The 20,826-nt window shown below is 45.2% G+C and overlaps 1 long non-coding RNA gene across 1 annotated transcript; it reads right to left on the bottom strand.

Annotated features, from left to right (window-relative positions):
* Positions 1–896: 896 nt before the first annotated feature.
* On the bottom strand, positions 897–11,118 carry LOC118496465. The gene is made up of 3 exons (XR_004899039.1): positions 10,980–11,118; positions 5,288–5,295; positions 897–908 (listed from the first exon to the last, which is right to left on the bottom strand). It is a non-coding gene; the product is annotated as an uncharacterized LOC118496465 (long non-coding RNA).
* Between the last annotated feature and the right edge of the window lie 9,708 nt (positions 11,119–20,826).

Below are 20,826 nucleotides of genomic sequence, written 5' to 3'. Positions count from 1 at the left end.
AAAATAAAAAAATAAAAAAGGTATATAAAGTGTGACATGTAGCCTGAGGACGCTCCGTATTGGGTAGTTAGCCAGTGACTGGATTTTTTTGTCATCTAAATTAGGGATCGGCCGATACCGTTCTTTCAAGACGATACCGATACCGATCATTAGTAGTTAATGAAACCGATATTTGGAACCGATATGCATTTACAGTGAAAATGAAAATCTTTAAAGTGCCCATATTATGAAAAAAAAATCACCTTTTCTGGGATTTGGGGTGTTCTTTTGTGTCTCTGGTGCTTCCACACGCATACAAACTTTGAAAAAACCATCCATCATGTTTAGAGTGAGATACAGTTTCTGAATGTGTCCTGCCTTCAGTCTCTGGGTGAGCTGGTCAAAATCTGCACGGCTTTCTACGTCACTAGCCGAAACGAGGGGCCTAGGGGGCTAACCGTTAGCATACTAGCTTGTTCTCAATGGCAAAACACTGCTACGACACACACAAATTCACCCTAATCTACAAAATAAATTGTATAGAACTACTTCCATGTCCCTGTTCTGCAGGTATTCCACGCAAAGTTGGAAGTGCACCCTCGTTTAGAAGAAGTCTCCCAGCTAATCCTGCCTTGTACTGAAGTTGGAGAAACAAACAGCTAGCTAGCTGATGTGATCTTACCTAGCTACTGAGCACGTGATCTTACCTAGCTACTGAGCATGTGATCTTACCTAGCTACTGAGCATGTGCGACTGCCAACAAAGATGTTCCAGCAGTGAGAGGTCTCACTCTGTAGCTAAAACAGAGACCTGAACACAGGGTGAAAAGAGGAGCTGCAGCAATGTGCAGTACAACAAAAATATGGTGTTTTTCGAAAATTAAACCATGTAAACCTATTCTGGTACAACCTCAAAATACAATTATGAACCTGAAAAGGAGCAGAATATGGCCACTTTAAGTCATAATTAAGATTGTGGAATGTTACAAAAGCCAACACAAAACTTTGTTTAAATGCTTTAAGCAATTCTTTAATAAATTTGAAACTATGAACATAACAGATAGTCAGATGGTGTTGTGGGCGGGACATTAAGTCAGACTCAGTGGTGAGAGAAACTGAAGCAGAGGGACAGACACAGAGCTGTAGCAGAGCCAGAGTAGGGGACTTTTTATTGAATTAACTTTATCGGTTATCGGTCAAATAATACGCCGATACAGATAATCTGCAAACTGCCGGTCTATCCCCGATCTAAACACAGTTGTCCGGCTAACCAGTCTGTGGTACGGACGGGCAGCGAAGCGTCGGACGTCATCAATGACGACATTTACCTAAAACGATACAAGCCTCGATACACGCTTCTCTGAAAACTTCCGGGATTTCTTAATGGTAGTCTACCTTCCTTATTTGGCACTGGACTAGCATCCAATAGCACAACTTCTCAGCCTCTGCATTCAAATGTTAATAAAATGCCCCAAAAAATAACACAAAATCAAAAGTGCAATCTGAGATACAAACTGTCAGCAGTACACTACTACACTTACAATAAAACAAACTGATGCACGACTACTCCCTCCACGGAAAGGACCACATGGATCATATACTGTACACTGACTGGCAGCTATGAATAAAACAAGAGTAGAAATAGAGCGAGCAGACGGATGGAGCACAAAGTGCCAGCTGATGGCTCCATAAGGGAACTGAACATATCGAGACCTCAAGAGGAGGAGGAGCAGGAAGCCACTCCTCGGCTTGGTGGCCAAAGACGAATCGCCAGGATGGTATTCCCGGAATGTTTAACCAAAAGCCTCGGGAATCTCGAGGGACGCTGAAATTATACACCCCCGCACACAGGCTGTGCACGTCTGTGAGCTGTTACTCACAGCTCTGAAGAATGCAATTTATGCGCCTGTTTACAAAACACGAGTACTTTGTTCTGAACCCCCGGGGAGGGTGCCGTTCCTCCGCCGAGTCACATCCAATTCCCCATCAAGGTAAATACTGTGTGAAAGTGTTCCCACTCACGGGCACAGTATGATGGAAGCTGGGTGGAGTTTTACGGACTGATCAAAGAGAGACTTTGAGAGTTGAGTCTCTCTTCTGCTCCTGCGCTCACATGATACTGTACGTGGGCCTTGATGGTTCACGGCAGAAAACGCTCCACACATGGAGCAGAGGGGACTCCAAAAATATATATATACAAAAGCAACAAAGCAAACACCAATGTTTACCTGACTGTGGCTGTGATATTACGAACCAGGGGGATTCTGTTGTGTGCTGCATTGTGTGGCGATTGTGTTAGGTGTACAGAAGTCCAAAAGTATTCCTGTAAAATATATATTTTTTTAAACTCTTTTCATAAGAGGAACCAAGGAGAGTGATTAGTCGTCCAAGAACTGTTTAGTCCATAAGTCATTTTTGTATGAAATTATTTATTTCCAAGAAACTGAATAGAAAGTGCTTTTGCATGGGTGTTTGCTGTTTGCATGTCCAAAAGTATTCCTGCAAAATCTTCACAAGAGGAACCAAGGAGGGCAATTAGTCGACTAATCAGTCGTTTTAGTCGACAATGATTCCTGTAGTTTATTAGTCATTTTATGCTGAATGATTTATTTCTAAGAAACTTCTGAGCACATCTCTGGTAAACATTTGTGCGATTCATTGGGGAGAAAACTCAGTTTTAAAGATCTGTCGATTAAATCAACTAATGTAGCTCAGCGTAAGTTCTTACAGGAAGACTTCATATTCCTTTTTCATCACACCTAGTTGATCAGCTGTTTCTTGACGTGTCACTTGTCAGTAGTCAATCAGATTCAGCTGTGTCGTTAGTTAAACCAATCAGAGTCGGGCATTTGTCACAAGCCTATCACAACATGACATCCTGTTTTAAATCTGCTCTCTCCTTGGCGGTTGTCCGTTGTCGTTTCAGGAATACAGTGCGTCCCGCCTCCTCCCCTTCAACCACCGGAAGTCTCGCCCACTTCTTCGGGTATCGTCAGCGCTTGGCTCTTGATTGGTTCCTGTACGCTACATCACCACCACCAGTGTCTGGACTCCATCGGGGAATATGTTTGGGTTCATGTACCCTTTATAACATATGGTTTTGATGGAGTTCAATCTCCAGAGATTATATAATTCACATTTCATGTTTGTCGATACAATAAATTTGTTCATATTTACTAATGAAGTCTCTCCTGATTGAAATGCATTGGTCGACAAATGTATGAGTGTTAGTCGACTAAGCCTACGTTCACACCGCAAGTCTTAATGCTTAATTCGGATTTTTTGCTCAGATCTGATTTTTTGTTTGGCTGTTCACATTACCTTTTAAAATGTGGCCTTTTAAAATGTGGCCTTTTAAAATGTGGCCTTTTAAAATGTGGTCTATATCAGATTCCAGTGTGAACTGTTTGCAGTTTCGAACTGACCCGAAAAGACCAATAACAATGACATCAGCCGCAGCACGCTGGTGCACTAAAGTTAGGGAGGTTATGGAGGAAAGAAGCATTTTCACTTTTATTTCAAAATGTTTGTGTAATGGCAGCCGTAACATTAATGAGCAGGTGCTGAGGAGGAGGAGAATGAAGAGAAAGAGAGCCAAATTGGCTATTTTGGCCTTTTGCGGGTTTATGGCTGCGAATTCACTACAGAGGTCTTGTCTTCCTTTTTAATTTGACTGTCTGTGTCTGGGGCTAACTCCGGCCAGCGCATAATTGTGACAAATGTCGATGTAGATTGACGTAGACGTCACATCAAATCCGCCTTGGTTGTTCACACTGCGGCCACATTGAAAAAAAAATCAGATCTGATTCAGGACCACATATGGAAGTGGTCTAAATCAGATTTGAAAAAAATCTGATCTGGGCAAGATTAGAGTGTTCACACTACTTCTGAAGAAGTCTGACCTGGTCACTTGACCCCAAAAAAGAAAATCTGATTTCTGCCACTTTTGCCTGCAGTCTGAACGTAGCCTAAGCCTTTATTTAGTCGAGGACAGCCCTACAGACGTTTACCTGGCGTTCGCTGCGATATCACAAAACCAGGCGGACTGTGATGTGTGCTGTATTGCGTGGCGAGCAGCATGTTAGATGTAAGTCCGAAAAATATTCCTGTGAAATCTGTTTTTAAACTCTTTTCATAACCAGGGAGTGTGAACTTTTTCAAGTAAGGTCAGCGCGAGCGAGCAACTAATAATTACAAGTTGTGAGATGAGACGAGAGAACAAAGCGGGCACAAATACATGTTTGAGTGTGAGAGGCAGCCATCGTCACCCGCTGCCCCCTCGGGCCTCCCTCCCAGACACACGTGTCATTAGCCATCCTTTCTCTCAGGCTTGATTGATGTTCTCTCTCCCAACACAGCCATGCGTCACTAATCACTTCATATGAGACTACACACATTCTTGACGAACCATTAATAAACGATTCATTGCCAAAGGACGGCATTGACTTGCCGGCATTGACTGGTGCTTTCATTTAAAGTTCAGCTTCATCGATGCCCACAGAGCCAAATTAACATGTACTCTGTTTATTTAGCAGAGGTATTCACTGTAGAAATATCTCAATCTACTTAAAAGATGCAGTAGGTAAGACTTATAAAACTAACTTTCTGTCATATTTGCTGAAACTGACCCTATGTTCCAGTAGAACTACAGGAAGCAGGACATTTAAATAAATCCAGCTCCTCTGGCTCCACCTACAGCCTGGAGTGGGATTTGCAAAAATCCACCGCTCCCTGTTCAGATGCACCAATCAGGGCCAGGGTGGGTGTCTAACTGTTCAGATGCACCAATCAGGGCCAGGGGGGGGTGTCTAACTGCGTGTCAATCACTGCTCATGCACACACATTCATTCTCCCTTGTGGGGGGAGGGGCTTAGGAGACCGTTTTGGGCTTTAGCAGAAAGGGGGGAGGGACTGAGAAGTTGTTTTTTTGGCTAAGTCCTGGATCTTCACAATCCTACCTACAGCACCTTTAAGGCTGCAAAGATTAATCAATTAGTTGTCAACTATTAACTTTATTAACTACACCAACTGTTTTGATAATCGATTAATCACTTTGAGATTTTTATGAAAAAAGTCAAACTTCTCCGATTGCAGCTTCTTAAATGTGAACATTTTCTATATTATAATATTTAGGTTTGTAGAAAACTTAGGTGCACAGACAGTATTTGGCAGAGGGTTTAGGGGTCCTCCTTAAAAAAAAAGCTATTTGACATAATTTTGGACCGTTATTATTACCATATCTGTTTCAGCAGATAATAAATACACAAATAAAACACTCCAAAAACTTTAAGACAAAGCTTGCTAATGACATCTAGAGCTGCAAAGATCGACTAGTTTTCAACTAGTAAATTAATCACCAACTATTTTGGTAATCGATTCATCTGTTTGAGTACATTTTTGGGAAGTGATGTCAGCTTGTTAAATATGAATATTGTTCTAGTTTCTTCTCTCCTCTGTGACAGTAAACTGAATATCTTTGAGTTGGGGACAAAACAAGACATTTGAGGACGTCATCTTGGGCTTTTTGGGAAACACTGACCCACATTTTTCACCATTTTCTGACACTTTAGAGACCAAACAACTCATCCATTCATCAAAAAAATAATCAACAGATTTATCAACAATGAAAATAACCGTTATTTGCAGCGCTACTCGAGGCGTTTTTGTCTGCTACAGTTGCCTTTTCACTGTTGTGGAGGCTTTTTTATGTGCTTGACCCATATTATTAATCTGCTGCTGATGAATGCATTTTCCTCATTGTTGTGTTGTCCGTACTGTTCAGCGTTTGGTCAACAAGGAATAATGTGGACTCGCGCTAAGACAGCGCCCTCGCGTTCCAGCAGAGCTGCTGAATGTGTGCGAGAATGATAAACTCAGACTAGGGGAATCCTGGGAAGGCTATGAGGCATTTTGCGAGTAATCTGACCCAGAGGGCAGGCTTAGGCCAAGCCGGGTAGTAAAGGACAATGAGCCAGAGTGGTGGAGGAACTCATACACAGCCGCTTCAGCACCCCCCAAATGACTTTAGACACGCTTCCATCCGCAGAAACAGATTATTGCTGTTTATCCCCTTTTCATTTTTGAATTTTGTGTGAATTGGAGTCTATGGCCTGATAATGCCGGTTCTCCACACCTCCCTCTCCTCAGCTATCGGCAGCCCACGCGCCCCAATGTGTACTTTAAAAAAAATCAATTTCTACAGCTGTGAGATGAGAGTGTAATACTGAATACATTTTGTGTTTCCCCCTCTAATCTTCTCCCTCAACATGTCAGACAAATTGTGCTGCCTCTGCCAGATCTAATATAGCTGCCTTTCCTCACAATGTGCGCATATACACACAAAGCCGAACACACACACACACACACACACACACACACACACACACACACACACACACACACACACAGGAGAGACAGAGTGGCAGAGGTGAGAAATGGAGATTGACAATGTGGCGAGAGGTAATCACAGCCAGGAGAGCTTCAAATATGTATGAAAATGCCGCGTAATAGGAACAAAGGCATCTTCTTCTCACCCTGGAGGATAGACCGTGCATGTAATCTGTACGCTGTCCGTCCCCCGGCTCCTATGTTCCTGCTCTTCAAGCTCATTCATCCAGACCTGACTGATTTGTGTTTCTGTATTGAAAGATAATAACTGCCCACAATGCATTCAGGATTCAACCATTCAAAGCTTCCCCCTGTGTCACAGTTAAGTCTGCTCTACCACTTCCCATCACATTTCCCATCCAGTTGCTTTTTCGCCTCTCCCTCTCTAAAAAAAAAAAAGCCTGCACTCTCCTTTTTTTCAGCAAAACTGCAATCCCACCACTCTGGGTAATTCATGCAGCGATTTATCACGCCACATCTCGTGACCACCTGTCATGTGGAGATAGCTTTCTTGGTACTACTAAGCCAACGCAATTACCAGACAGGGGCTCTCTTGGTTCAGTCAGCATCTCAACACACAGCAGACTTCCACCTTTTTGACTGTGGAAGCTGCCGTTATAAGCAGGTCTGCAGGAGCCAGACACCTGGGGTAAGAGCTCTGCGTCTGAGATGAACTAGTCTCGCTTGTGCCAGACCATCCACACGCTGCAGAACGGAAAAGGGTCTGGCTAGTCCACATAGCATTCTGGGATGGGAGAAAAACGTGCTCTGGTTTATTGGCATTTCTTTAAACCAATCACAATCATCTCGGGCGGCGCTAAACTCTGCACGGAGCCGCTGTAAACTCAGATTGCACAGATAGTCTAGCTAGCTGTTACATTACATTACATTACATGTCATTTAGCTGACGCTTTTTTTTATCCAAAGCGACTTACAATTGCTATATATGTCAGAGGTCGCACGCCTCTGGAGCAACTATGGGTTAAGTGTCTTGCTCAGGGACACATTGGTTGATGTATCACAGTGGGAATTGAACCCAGATCTCCCACACCAAAGGTATGTGTCATATCCACTGCGCCATCACCACCCCACTGTCCACCACCACCAGCTGTCTGGATTTACCCTGCAGAGATCTGAGGAGCAGTTAACCATAGTCCTCATGAATCCACCGGAGGTTAGAACGCCAACACAAAGAAAGAGGAAGGGGACGGACATCCGGCTAAAACACATGCATCCGGTGGAATTTCCTGCGGCACTGGAGCAATCACGGAAGTGGAACATTGTGGATATAGACTCGTGATGTACGGACGTAGACGTGGAGCTAGACTTGGGCAATCTCTAATATTTTCAAATCATCCAATCGGAGTTAATCAAGATCGGCGAGAGCACTCACAGCGATCTTCTTTTAGCAACTTTCTCGCTAACCCCCCAGTTGTGTACAAGCTATTAGCTCTGTTAGCTACTATAGTTTAGCAGTTAGCGATTGCTTTTCTCTCTCTCACTCTTCGGCTCTCTGTTGATCTGTGCATCAAAGCTATTCCTCTGCTTCCTAATGTGATAATTGTACATGTAATAGCTGTAGTTTATTTATTGTGTTTGAGCCAAAGCTCCACACCAGGGAAACTCGATCGTTAACATTAGCTGCTGTATCTTAGCCCCCTAATCGGTGAGGGCTGACCTAATGTAGCTCCTGTCCCCTGGGGGGCTGGGTGACTGCCCGAAAGAACCACAGCCCATCAGGTGTCAGATCCCCGGGAAGTAAACGGAAAACTGCTTTGTTAATACCTTCGTTCACTCGTGCTGAATAACGGGACTCAGCGGGCGGACTTACCGCTCGACCAGAAACATCTCTAAACAAACAGTAGGGGGCAGATTCTAGAAATTATAGTGCTGATCGAAAGTTAATTCAAATCGCTTAAATATATGCGTAGGAAAAACCAATCGCCGATCATTCCTTCAATCGTCGATATACGATCTGATCGCCAATCGTCACAAGCCTACGTGTAGCTTGAGTGTCTCAGAATCAGGGAGAAAAAGAGAACAACGTTGAGGAAAATGAGCCGTCATCAAAGCATGTGTGAAGGCTGGCTGCCTGCCCTGGAAAGGCAGAGTGACGCCGTCTTTCTAATGACACGCAATTTAATTGAAAATCCACTTCTATGTGTGAGAGCAAACAATCCAGAGCAGAGGCACTGGGGCACTATTCTCTGGCTCAGTAGTTAACTGTGAAATACCAGAGAGAGGGAGGGAGGGAAGGAGAGAGGGGAGGAAAGAGAAATGGGAGCAGGAGGAATAAAATGTAAGCAAAGAGAAGGAGAGCAATAAAAGAGGGCACAGATATGGATAGAGAGAGAGGGCGGGATTACAGATTGGACTGAGATAAAGAGGCAAAATGATGTGAGACAGAAGGGGGAGAAACAGAGGGAAAGAGTGAAGAAAAGGGGGGAGGGGAAGAGGCACAGAGTAAAATCCAAGCTCAGCAGTCTTCCTCGGGCTCAATTTCCAGGACATGATTAGTTTGGAGTGATGACATGTAATGGGTGCAATAAAAAAAAGCCTGCTTCCCGTATACTCTCCCTCCCGAACTCTCTTGTTCTCTCAAAGAATCATTCTTCCCAAAATAGAAAGCCTGCACTAAAGCCTAAAAACTCTGGGGACTAGTAGCCTTCATCTCTCCTTTTGTTCCACAAGTGCCATGCTTGTAAACCGCCACTAAAACAACCCACTAAGTATCTGTCAGTATCTCTGTGTCTTTCACTGCAAAGCACCCTCGGGAAGTTCCAGCCAAGTTGCTATCACTTCTTAATTCTTAATTCGAGAGCTGCTGCTAAAAAAAGACTTCTCGCTGTCTGCTTTTGGCACAAAATGTTAAATACTGCACAGTCATGTGGCACCAGTTCCACGACAACCTCATGCTTCCCATTTGCTCTTTTCTTCTAGAAAAGCTGGTTCACATCGATTTGTGTGGATCCTGAGGAGCAATAATGACAGCAGTCTGACCTCTCTGGGATTCATTGTTCACACTTTGTGTCTTTTTTTAAGCTTCCAGCGTCTGTTTTACATAATATAATCCTGTACGGCGTAAACTGTGTTTTCAAAAAAGTCCTGAGCGCTTTTTTAAACGCCACCGCGACTTCTTTTTTGCAGCTTGTGCGTCTTTTTGAAGTTGAAAAAAGTTAAACTTTTCTGAAAAAAATAACGCCTGACATCAAGCGCTGACTGATGACAAGCGGAGTAGCCAGACCGGTCATTTCCATAACAAGAAAAAATGGAGTTGGAGCACAGCGAGTTATGACAGGGTGCTCCGTTTACAGGGAACTCGCTTTGTTTTATGTAACGTTAGCACCGCTCTCTCTCTCTCTGTTCTTTCTATAGCTCACTCCACCGTACTACTACTTGAAGTGAAGTAAATGTTTCAACCATTTATCCATTATCGTTACTTTAAGCTAACTATTTCAACTGTTAATTAACAATTTCAACTTTAAGCTAACTATTTCCCCTTTAAGCTAACTATTTCACCTGTTAATTACCTATTTCAACTTTAAGCTAACTATGTCAACTGTTAACGAACGGTTAGTTAACTTTTTCAACCGTTAGCTAGCTATTTCACCTTTAGCTAACTAGTTCAACCGTTAGCTATTTCAACCGTTAGCCAACTATTTCAACCGTTAGCTATTTCAACCATTAGCTATTTTAACCGTTAGCTAACCATTTCAACCGTTAGCTAACTATGTCAACCGTTACTCCATTACTTTAGCTAATCATTTGAACTGTTTAGTCGTTACTTTAGCTATTTATTCCATGTATAATTTAAGCTACTGTGCTCGCTTGCTAACTAGTTTTCACTTACATAACTGCAACATGTAGTGTTCAGGTGTTAGACCTACAATTGATTTAATGTTAATATGTGGGTATATTCTTCAAATCAAATCATGATTTAAATTTTTTAAGAGCTTTACAATCATTCCACGTACCCCCTGGCAACAGCAGAAACACCCCCCAGGGGTACCCGAATCACTGATTTAGACAACAATAGAATAATGTTCTTGTAAAGAGCAGGTTTTAGAGAAGCATACATACATTTCCTTCAACAGGGATTTATGAAAATAAAAAATTGTGTTGTCACAACTTTTGGCTGCATTTTGCATCCATAACGGTTCAAAACGTTGCCTTTGAAAGCATGCTGTATATATTTTTCAAAGGATGAATTTAGAGTGAAATAGATATCTGAGAAACACCAAGAGAAAAGGAAAGATTTGGCCATTTCTGCAGGGAATGTGATGGTTGGTTGACACAAACACAAGCCTCGCCTAGCAAAACACTGCACCAGTGTTTGCGGAGAGCTTGGGACTGTGATAACTAAGCAAGAAAGCAGAGAACAAAGGGAAATGAAAAAGCATGAATACATCACGAAGAAAGCTAATTGACTCCAAAACACTTGCGAGGGGTTTTCAGTTTGTGAGCTCCCCTCACATGCCCTCCCTCCTCTCACTGTGCTTGTAACCCCCTACTCTTCCTCTCCTTTTGTTCCTGTCCGCTTTCTTCTTACTTTCAGAGTAGCACTGCAGTTCAACGTACAATTATTGCTGCCTGTTTTGATCCTTACACAAACACAGTTGGGCTGCAACTAAGGATTCTTTTCATCGTCGATTAATCTGTTGATTTTTTTTTTCTTGATTAATCAATTAGTAGTTTGGTCTATAAAATGTCCAAGAATGGTGAAGAATGTGGATCAGTGTTTCCCAAAAAGCCCAAGATGACGTCCTCAAATGTCTTGTTTTGTCCACAACTCAAAGATATTCAGTTTACTGCCACAGAGGAGAGAAGAAACATTTCACATTTAACAAGCTGCAATCATAGAAATTCTCCTTTTTTTTCAAAACAAATGACACAAAGCAGAAAAATACCTTGGCAATTAATTTAATAGTTAACAACTAATTAATTAATCTTTGCAGCTCTAAAACACAGCTACTCAAATCAAAGTTTGCACTGAACCGACCTGTGCTATACTGACCCCCTTGACATTAGCTAACACATGCAGACAGACTGGACCCCCTGCAGCTAAAAGTCCCAGACAGGGTGTCCCGGCCTGGCTCTACCCCAGAGAGCAACAACCTGCTCTCAGCCTTGCACACCAGATTGACTCTGTCTGCGTTAGCACCCTGGTGGCTAATGCAAATACAGTCCATCTGCTAATTCTAATCCATCCACCCTCAATCCATGTACAGGCACAGAGTCAAACACACATGCATTACCGTGTGTGCGTGGCATACACACCGCTCAGAAGGATGAGATCATGCCTATCTGATGGAGCACAATACTGTAAATGTGATTAATTGATAGCATCACTATTGTTTGTAAAGCCTTTGTGCGCCCTATCACCTGATGATCAACGGCGATAAAATAAATGGCAAGCTGCGGTTGCAGCATCTCTGAACATATTCCCGTCCCTCAGGGGAGACACAAACACAGTGACATCCTCTGAAATAACAGCATCCACAGGAATTAAAACTGCATCACAGAGCAGACCCACGCCCACATGCACAGGTGGACAAACACGCGAGCACAGTAACCCGTACAGTTTTACGCAAACGCGCAAAAACATCCACACATGTGTGCACACAGAGCCTGAGGAAAAGCATGAAAAGAGACAGAGTTTAAGTGTAAACATGGAGAGGGAGGATCATGAGAACCGAGCAGTTTGGGGATGCTAGAAGATTAGCTGTGCTTAAACAGAGCAGATACATGTACTAAATATGCTGCAGAGTTGTTAGGCTAATCACACACAAACTGGGGATTAGCCCATATACTCGTGTTAGGGGAACCCTGGCAAGCCGACGCAGTAAACACATCCGTGTGAAGAAATCAGAGTCACAGACAGAGGATGCACTGTCACCACAAACACACACAGGAAATCATCAGCTCTGCTTAGAAGGATGCAGCAAAACAGGAGGAGGATGTGGTGTGGCCTATGAATATAGGCTAATGCAGTGTTTTCCCCATCACTGCACAGTCACTCAATAACCAGCCAAACTGGCCAAAAATAACGCCAAACATCCATTGTGTTTCCCCTATTTTCAATCTGCAGTGATGCACCACTGTGAGTCCATGAAGTATTTGCATGTTTAAGTGTGCACTGTACGTTTGCATCTTTTGTGTTGGGGCTGGAGTGTATGCAAAATAGCTTACACTGCATGAGTTTAAGAGTCTGTGTGTGTGTGTGTGTGTGTGTGTGTGTGTGTGTGTGTGTGAGTGAGAGAGAGAGAGAGTGTGTAGTCGGTGTGCCGAGCCCCTGACTTTGTACATCTCACGCATGCTGGATGAGTTCTTTCCCCCATAATCTCATTTAAACCGCCTTCACACACCATAATTCAATTCTCTCTTCTAGACAATGACCATGTCATCTTAATCTGGCAGGTAGATTATACAGCATCCCACACAAGACTGCTAATGCTGAGGAAACGGCTCAGGCTATTGTAAGCTCCTTCAAGGTTGGATGGGCTGCTATAGATTGCTTTAGAGGATTGCTTCTGCCACTCATGTTTTCCACCACTGCTTCCTCGCTTTTAATCTCAACAAGTTCTTTTCCTTCTTTTCACCATTTTGGGAATCCGGCTCATGTTTTTCTGGGGGCTTGATTGGTTAAACTTCAACAACCCCAATGACATGCTGCTCTGAATACTTTCCTCTGCTCATCTGGTTCCTTACATGCCATGTAGCTTCTGAATATTCATTAGCTCCCTTCAACAAGAGCCACCGATGGGTGCCCTAGGTTTGGATTTGAACAATTCTGTTAAGGCGCTGACACACCGAGCCAATAATCCGTCGTCAGACAGTCTGGCGAGGTCGGTGACTCGTGTCTGTTCGGTGTGTTCCGCGCCGTCGTCAGTCGGAGGAGCCGTCGGCCTTCATTTGGGCCGATTCGACACGTTGAATCGGAGGGCGGGCAGTCAGACTCAATGACCAATCTGATTGGTGGAGTGCTAACCCAGGAAATGACGAGCGGGATGAGCGGCTCTCAAAATCTGACGAAAATCTTTTAAACTGACCTTTGTCGATCTGAAATGAAGACAGATTCAGCAACTGCACGGCCTATTTCTCTCTTAAAATGTTTTCAGAAACACGTTTCAGTGAACTATTTTCGTAAAATACGAGATCTACTTGCATTGAATTGTGGGTGTTGTATTAAATTTCATAGCATTATCCTGACTAAACTTTGACAGATCTGTGATTATACATTACCTTCCTTCCTCTGATCTTAACAGTTAGTCCAAATCATTCATCATTTCTGCTTTTTTCTTACACAAAAATTAGAACATTTCATATAAATGAGGTTTATTGACCATGAATTCCAAAAAATAAGTGTAAAACTAGTGCAAATAAATAGGTCTAGTGGTGAATATACTGGTGTTAATGAAAAAACTGCCAAAAAACGTTGAAATAAGCGACAAAAAGGAAAAAAAGCAAGCATAACATGGGGAAAAAGCAACATAAACGTAAAAACAATGTCTAAATAACAATAATAATAATTTATACTTTATTAATCCCACAAGGGGAAATTACAATGTTTTCACTCTGTTATTATTACACACAGGCCTGAATTACACACACATGCTCAGTACCTCTACATGCACTAATGGAGAGATGTCAGAGTGGGGGGGCTGCCCATGGAAAGGCGCCCTGAGCAGTTGGGGGTTCGGAGCCTTGCTCAAGAGCACCTTGGCAGTGCCCAGGAGGTGAACTGGCATTTCTCCAACTACCAGAGTGTAGCTGGTACCTAAAAGAGTGTTTGACCCGGGAAGACAACACAAAAGTTAAAGGATTCCAAGTTGGAAGTGGTCCTTGATGCCCAATCCTGTGTGTGGGCGTCTCGTTCTAACCCCACAACATTACACCGCCCCACTGACCAAAAGGCAGACCTGGTGTTAAACGTTTGCAGGTGTTAAGGCGTGCTGAGCTGCTGGAGATATCGAGCTGGCAGAGCTCGTATCTATCTAAGTGGGTAATTGAGCCAAAACAAAACCAGCTAATAATCTGTATTTCTACAAATCCTGCTTGATAGTGAATCAGATTTAATTAGATTTTTAAATTACTGTCAGTAATCAGCTAGAACATTGAGATGCAATAGAGTGGCAGGTGTGAGCTCACTGGTTGTCTGGCTGTGAGGACCTGATGCCGCCTGCATCCAGTCTCCCAGCGTGCCCAATCGGATTAGAGCTAAACCATCCAGCCATTACAGGGCCTGTAAGGCCTCCCTCATACCTTAACCACTTATCCAGCCTTGATCCACCCAGCAAGGTTCCCTAAACACTGGGCACAACATCCCTGTTTGCCTTGAGGGTGTGTGTGTGTGTGTGTGTGTGTGTGTGTGTGTGTGTGTGTGTGTGTGTGACAAAGCCAATGAAGTGTTGCATCCAAATAGAGCTGCAAAGATTGATCAACTAGCTGTCAAGTAATGAATTAATCGCCTATGATTAGGCTATTTTGATGTTTGAATCATTTTCTATGGAAAGACAGATGATTCCAGCTTGTTAAATGTGAATATCTTCTAGTTTCTTCTCTCCTCTGTGACAATAAACTGAATATCTTTGAGTTGGGGACACAACAAGACGTCCTCCAATTTGAGGACATCATCTTGGGCTTTTTGGGAAACAATGATCGGTTTTTTTCTCCAGTTTCTGACATTTTAGAGACCAAACAACTCACAACCAACCTGAGCCACCCAGTTCTGTGTGCTGCTGACTATACGGTCTAATGCCGGAACCTCAGGATTACACAAACACTGAAGAACTGTGATGTAGGCCAATATTACAAGAGAGAGAGAGAGAGAGAGGGGCAGAGAGAGAGAGAGAGAGAGAGAGAGAGAGAGAGAGAGAGAGAGAGAGAGGGGCAGAGAGAGAGAGAGAGAGAGAGTGGAGAAGAAGAGAGAGAGGAGGGGCAGAGGAGGAGAGAGAGAGAGAGAGAGAGAGAGAGAGAGGGGCAGAGAGAGAGAGAGAGAGAGTGGGAGAGAGAGAGAGAGAGAGAGAGGGGCAGAGAGAGAGAGAGAGAGAGAGAGAGAGAGAGAGAGAGAAGAGGCAGGGGCAGAGAGAGAGATATATAGAGAGGAGCTGTCTAGGAGTGGTGAGCTCTTCGCATCTATCTTTAGCGAGTTCTATATCTACTCGAGCTCAGCGAGCTCTCTCGGCGCCATAGGGCGCTCTGGGGGGCGTGCGTTAATCTTTGCCGCTCGAGAGTCGCTGAGTCTCTAGATCGCCGGGGTCTCTCTCGTCGTCTTGTTCTCTCGCAGCTCTATCTGGCTCGATCTCTAGCGCTTCTCTCCTCGCTGCTTTCTTGTCTCCTTGCTGTCCTTTTCCCGCGTCGTCTCGGCCGCGCGCGCTTCTCTCGCTCGCTTGTCCGCTCTCTCGACTGCGCCGCGCCCGTTTGCCTCGCGCTCGCGCGCGCTCGCGCGTCTGTTTTTTGTCCCGACCGCGTCGCTCTCGCGCGCGCGCAGCTCTGCGCGGCGCTACCGCTCGCGGACGCGGTTCCGTCGTCCGCGGCTGGCGCGATCCTCTCGCTTGCTTCGCTAGCGCCGCGCTCCGCCTCACACATCTGCTGTCGTCGCGCCGCACGCGCTCTCTTCTCGCGCGCGCGCTCGCGCTCGCGCGCGTCGCGCGTATTCCTCTCTCCTCGGCCGCGGTGTCCGCTCTGCTCGGTCTCCTCTCGCGCGCGTGTCAGAGAGAGAGGAGCGACAGATAGATACAGACAGAGAGAGAGAGAGAAGAGAGGAGAGATAGGCCAAGGACAAGACAGAGAGAGAGAGAGAGAGACAGTAACAAGATACATAGGCAAACAGAGAGAGAGAGAGAAGAGATAACGGGGCAGACCGCGCTCGATCGCGAGACGACTGCTCATCCGGCCGCCAGCCTGCGAGCGTCGAGACTCTCCAGGCTCTCTATCTCCTGGCCTGATTCCTCTCCTGCCTCCATGCTTTTCCCCCCTCCCCGGCTCCTTACCTCTGTGTCCTCTTTTCCTGCATCATTCCCCTCCTTCCACGCCGCTTCCCCCCCCCCTTCACTCACTCTGAACGCTCCCCGCTCACCCCATGCCCCGCCACATGCAACCCGCCTTACCGCCGCCCCAACCTCTTGCCTCTTGTACCGCCTAGACCTTCGTTCTTCCGGCCTTCCCTGCCCTGATGCTTCTTTTGTTTGCCCCCCCCCCAGTCCCCCCTTTTCCTCCTTCTTTTGGCCCCCCCCTCTTTCTGCCTCTTTCTTTTCCCCTTTCCTTTTCCCCCCTCCCCTCCACCTCGGCACTCTCTCTTATGCCTTCTCTCGTTTGGCTGCTTTTACTGGTATTTGAGAAACACTCAAGAAAAACAGGAGTTACTGCTATACAACTATCATTCCGGCAATCAACACGTCCTCAAAACCATACGGGATATGGGTCGTTACGTAATACGACCCACAGAGCAGTTTCAAAATGAGCGTACACTCCTATCTCACCTACACCTATACACACACACACATATCTATATACACACACATTCACACGATACACGCACACAGATAACACAGCATACACATTTTACATATACATACACATAGAGACACACACATATACATACACAGCCCACCTACACACACCCAACATATATGACGCTAACACCATCACAATAACACGTAAAAAAAGGATTTCTCTAAGATTCCATGTCGTTATACTTGAAACGTCATTATTAAAATATTTGAAAGATATCAAAATGTCATAACACGACTACCAACATGAGCAATAGAGCATAGAACACCATACTACAGTACATTATGGTCATAGTGCACCCACTATGGTCCTCAGACATAGTCCAGACGTCAGCATCTTTTCTAAGGTACTCAGTGCTAAACCAACCACAGTGTTTCTTCTACAGTTGCGTGACCAGAGACGTGACAAACCACGGTACATCATGGAGATGTATTGAAGAGTTGTGCTAATTCCTCCTCCTGAACAGGTAGCAGCATTAGCTTCAGGCTAATTATCCCGCTACAAGGACACGACATTTTATGTCATTTCAAAATTGTGTACGCCCATTGATTAGCTAGAGTAGCGAGTTTGGTTGACTTGCAAAACAACTGAGACACAGCAGTAAAGTGTGATCCCGACTGGTCCTGGCTAACCGTGCTATACGCAGCCATGCTAGACCCTGCTACCACCTGCTAACGTTACCGGATGAGCATGCACGCCAATCAGAAGAGCGCCGGAGTCCTACAAAAGCCACCATGGTCGCGATAACGGTGGTACGGCAACCCCATGGCCCAGCACAGCCTTTTCACCTAGACTTTGCATGTGAAAGGAAACGTCTCTATTTCAGTTCACAGCGATCAGATTTGTTTCTTCTGTATATCAACTTACCACCGAACACTGAAAGGTCCTGTTTACAACGTACGTTTTTAAATTTTTAACATTCACTAGAAGCGAAGTCCAGAATTATATAAATTTGGCATGATGACCGCGCATAGTGGAGCAACGCGAGTCAGAGCCGCGGACTGCGCCACCGCCCAGCTCCACATGCGGTTCTCCCGCGGTCTGTAGCTAGTCTGTACTATGGATATAGCGTAATGGTTGTAATTCCCATGTGGTCTATGAATACGTCCCTAGGTATTATCTACTGACGTCATGATACATCCCCGGATGTATGTAGGTAGCTGCTGGCAAGCCTGTACCGACGTGGATTCACGTCATTATGTTTCCCAACTGGCGGTCTATCGGCTAGCTAGCTAGCGGCTAAGCATCAGGGTAGCTAGCATGGCTGTAAGAAAGATCTATACATAGCTAGTTATATCGCCTACATACGTTACTACAGACCATAGTGAGTACATCGCCGTGGTTCTCTCTATAGATATCATCCGAGGGCTGGATGCTGTCAAGCTTGTAACGTGGATGAGAGCTGAAGCCATGGATGAGCTCTGTATCACCAAAACTGCAGGCTAACAGCTAGCTAGCGCTAGCTAGTACACCACAATGTATAATCTCCTTGTGTGTCTAGCTCAATACATCTATCGTTTATTTAGCTAAGCATGTAAACCAATATGGAACAACACAAAAACAGTGTTTACCGTTAGTGAATATTTTAGACAATGACACGGCGAGTTCATGAGTTCGCCACTGTAAGCGACCCGACAGAGAAGCTCATGAACGCGCATGTTGCGACACCAGTGGCTACGACAACGCAAACACAATTGTGCTGGTGCGCATGCCCATCGTGAGCCAACCACAAAAAAGCGTATGGCCAACAAGCGAGAAGAGCCGAGCTCCATGTTGGCTTGTATCGCTTTGTGAGCACTCTCACTTGGACCGTACGGGCTCCCCTCCGAACCCTGTCAATCCATGCTCGTCTCTTATGCAAATCCATGAGGAAGCGAGCCACGGCTGTTTACAACGTGTAGCCTGTACAGCGGCCATAGAAGCCGACAACGTGATTTATTTGCAGCCAAGAGAGGGTGGGCTGTAAATCAGGAAGAGAGGACCATGTGGTTTGCAGTGAACATGTCGTTTTTTTAGTCAGTTAGAGTTGACGGAGTCTCGTATGTACCGAACTAGAAAGACGTGCCTTCGGACTACATCTCTTCTCGTCGGACCTCCTTCTTCTGACTGTATCAACGGGAACCCTCTGAAGCGTTTTACTGCCCCATCAGTTTCTGGAGAGGCGCAGCAGCGCTGCTGCGACCACTGGCATCGTCGCTAACGGTGCCTACGTTGCGTCAAAAATGAGGCTTCGTCGGTGTTTTAGAACCGGAAGAGTCGTAGTATCGGTTCTCGTGACATCACTATTGGTGTGTTTGGGATTCCTAACACACACACACACCCACACACACACACACTACCCAGACACACACACAACCACACCTCTGCGCGCGATCTACCAGGTGAGCGCTACCCAGGCGGCGCACAAAACGACAGTATGGCTTGGTGAAACTAGAAACAGATTTTCAAGTGTCCGTTAGCTTTAGCACTGACATTATTGTCAGGCGATATGGAATCGTCTTATAAAGGGGCTTTTAATTCTCAACTTTGACAATTCATCCATGAGTGTGTTCTCACGGAGAAACGTCTACAGTGCCATCAGGCTGTGACTGGCCCCAGCCGTGGGCCTCGTCAGAAAAGAAGACCCCTTATGTGGGCGTTTTTCGGACAGACAGTCCATCGCTAATACGAGCCCCAGCCGACCATCCAGCGTAGCAGAATTAGAGTCATGTGCAAACTGTGATCCGAGCATCTACGTACTGTACTGTACATAGGCGTGCATCACTGATCCTGCTTCATCCTTGAGCGTGTGTCTTCCTCAGAAGCAGATTTGAGTGGTGGAGTCACAATGGTTCCTCCTGCTGCAGGCTGTTCCGTGAGGTCTTCTCCTCCTCTGATCCATCCCTGTAGGTGCGTCCACAGGCCCCAGCCAGGCAGACAGTCGCTTAGTCAGACATGCTTTTCCGCTTACTTTCGTCTCCTCTGTTGACCAGCGGACACACTCCACAGCTGGACTACACTTTGCTCCCTTCATATATATCTCCGCGGTTGCAGCCTGCAGTTGTTTTGGGTGACACACTATTGATTGTCTTCGCCATGTGCGAGGTGAATATGGATGTGCGTGCTGGAAAGCGCCAGGATGTTCGCTGCACTCGTAATCTCCGAGGAAGCCTCGTGTGTGCTCTGCAGAACGTCTCTGTTTGTCAGCGGGTCTACATTGGGAGCGTCTGCCGAACACCATGCCAGCCAGTGTGAGCGGCGCTGTTAATTGTGTCTGCGGTGCGACCCGGTGTCTCTGAGCGATCCCAGGGTCTCGGGCACGATATGCTTCTGACAGCCAACACGTCTCACTGCTGCCAGGAAGGCGGAATGGTAAGCAGCGGGCAGATTGGCCAGAGAGAGGCCCGCTGAACATCCCGGCCAACCACAGCAGCATGCTAAAACACAAGGAAGTCAGATCTACTTTATTTACATTTCAATGTTCTTTATACCGGCCGTAGGCTTTTTTTGCACAGCACTTTGGTCAGCTTCAGAAGAGTGTTGTTCAATGTGCTCTCGAGCTAGCCACTTACTTACTTACATAGATCCATTTTTCAGACAACGGTGGGAGTTTTGAAGTTCTGCCCAACAACTAATCCCTTCCATCCGAAAGTAATCCACAGCTTACTCAATGAAAAGCAATCGTGAGCGCGGCCTTTGGTGAACTGTTGTGATCTGTCAATAGATTTGTATCTCAAACACGATGCTTTGCCATTGTATATAAAGCTCAGTGACGGTATTGTTGTGCATTTCATGTTCTGTTACCGATGCTAGAAAGCCAAACGGGCGTAACACACTGCTGTCGATATGCACAAAAGAAATGAAAGCACATGATCTACCAGCAAGCAGTCAAAAGCATCTATTCCATATTCATTTATTTAAGACCAACTGTCAGCATCCATGAAAAAATTATCGCACCCTAAAAATATGG

Source organism: Sander lucioperca, chromosome 2 (genome assembly GCF_008315115.2).
Source record: "Sander lucioperca isolate FBNREF2018 chromosome 2, SLUC_FBN_1.2, whole genome shotgun sequence".
Taxonomy (NCBI): domain Eukaryota; kingdom Metazoa; phylum Chordata; class Actinopteri; order Perciformes; family Percidae; genus Sander; species Sander lucioperca.
This window is presented reverse-complemented; position numbering and strand designations above follow the sequence as displayed.